General features: G+C 44.7%; 1 pseudogene; it reads left to right on the top strand.

The window, feature by feature from the left end:
* The first annotated feature begins 303 nt into the window (after positions 1 to 303).
* LOC129516070 (KAT8 regulatory NSL complex subunit 2-like) lies at positions 304 to 1,544 on the top strand (annotated as a pseudogene).
* The last annotated feature ends 613 nt before the right edge of the window (positions 1,545 to 2,157 follow it).

Genomic DNA, 2,157 nt, shown 5'->3' with positions numbered 1-2,157 from the left:
TCTCTTGTTTGAAATACACAGTTATGCGGCCAACTATTGACTGTTGTAAGAATAAGAACGTTCATTTCTCCTTGTCACTGTATTGTACAAAGATGAGAGCAATGCTCATAAAAAATAGAGAGCTCAAGAAACCCAGTGGGAGAATGAAAAAGGTGGAGAAAGTAACTAGTTTGATGAATACGTATTTCTGTTTACCTCTTCACCAACTAACAACACACCCAAGAGTTAAAACTTGATTGAGAGAAGTGGCTGGCATGGCCAGAGGGCTGGGGCACAGCACAGTGCAGTGGCACAAGTTTTGGTATGAACAGGATTTTGATCCATGTTTCGCCAAACAGTTGGGGGAGGATCACCCCAGTGCCCAGGTCTCATGAGACCCTGTCTTGTTCATTCACTCATCGCCCACATTTGCAGCCTTGTCTGGAGAGGCAGGAGTTTTGCATTAGGCATATCCTTGAAGACAAGAATGCACCCTTCAGGCAGTGTATTTACATACTGATGAGGAATGAAAAAAAGATTTCCCAGAGCTGCTCCAAAACATGGGAAGGAAGATGGGGTATCTTTCGGTGCTGAACATGCCCTGGCATTTCATACTCAAATGAAGAAGACCAGTTCAGGGCCCACATAGGTGAAACACACTCTTACGCCAGCTGAGCTCTTATGCTAAGTCAGATCTAGGGTCTCTGTCTCCAGAAAGTAGCCACAGTGAAGCCAGATGAATTCTGAACATGCTCGTGTCTACACAGCAGAAGGAGTGGCCCGATCATGCATGAGAAGCTAATTCTTTTGCAATCTCTGTCTATTAATCAGTTTAATTGACTTCAGCATGAAAAAGCAATTTTTTAATTTTTATTTATTTATTTTTTTTTTTACATAATCACAGAATGGAACATGAAGCTCTATGTGGTAGTCTCTTGATTGGCCCAGAGGGACTTTGGGCCAAAGAACTAGAGAACATAAAAGCCTCTAAAATGTCTTCTGCAGTATCATTAGCACTATGGAGGGGAAGCCTTATTACACAGGCAGCTGGAGGAATGCAGAATGCTGGTCACAGATGGTGCTGTCCAACAGGCGCATACGATTTGTTTCAGTCAGAGGCACTTGGCCTTTGTGGAAGATGTCTATTGTTCCAGTCAGTCTCTTCCAATGACCAGACACTGCCTGACCCATATTTGTCAGAGAACAAATCAAGTTCTCTTCAAATGCTGCCAGGGGTCCTGTAAGCCTCCCTGAGGATCCTTGCTGCCCAATGCCAACTGGGAGTGGCCTCCTCAGATGTATAGGCCTGAGTAGGACTTTGATATTGTGGGTGATGGTACTTGGTACCCAACTTGATCCTTGCTTTTTGATCCTTCACTCACCCCTGAAGATCATTCAGTCAAAGGGATTGCTGAAGGTCCAGCAGATATTGTGGGCCAGATGCAGATGGCTGGAGATGAGGGCAGATCACAGAGGTCTCAAATTCTGAAAATGCCTCTGAGCCACTGCCTCAAAGTAGAGGGGCTACTGCAACTAGGAAGCCAGAACCCTCTTCTGTCAGTTGATAGTTTGTTTTGGGAACCACATGAGTTTGGGGGACTTGAATTTTCCGTTTTTTAAACAAGTATTTATGACTATCTCTCACTGAAGGACAACTCAAACCACATTGTTTGGGGTATTGATTGATATAGTCAAACATAAACCAAATTTTGGAGGAAGGGATCAATAGTGTCTGCAAGTTGTGGATGTCTTCTCCCTCTATGCTAAGAGGAAAAAGACAGGTGATTCCTGCCGGAGCTGCAGGAATGGAGAAAGTATTTGGGACTGTGCCTCACGAGAGAGACATCTTTGTAATGGGAATTCCTAAGTCTTGGAACAAATTCACATAGGTATTTAGGTAGAGATGTGTACCCTTGGGATAGCAATGGAGCCCTGTGCCTGTGTTCTAGCCTTTCTTCACCTCTCACCTGACTGGGTATTCTGAGTGAATACCTCCTCCTCCTCCCAGTGACCTCTGACCTATAACATCTGGTCTGGGCCTTCCTTAACCACCCATCTTGCTTCTTCTTCTTTTTCTTATTTTTTTATTTATGATAGTCACACAGAGAGAGAGAGAGGCAGAGACACAGGCAGAGGGAGAAGCAGGCTCCATGCACCGGGAGCCCGACGTGGGATTTG

The sequence above is a fragment of the Nyctereutes procyonoides genome, unplaced genomic scaffold (genome assembly GCF_905146905.1).
Source record: "Nyctereutes procyonoides isolate TBG_1078 unplaced genomic scaffold, NYPRO_anot_genome, whole genome shotgun sequence".
Classification (NCBI taxonomy): Eukaryota; Metazoa; Chordata; class Mammalia; order Carnivora; family Canidae; genus Nyctereutes; species Nyctereutes procyonoides.
The sequence above is the reverse complement of the archived record's forward strand: the minus strand, read 5'-3'. Positions and strand labels throughout refer to the sequence as shown.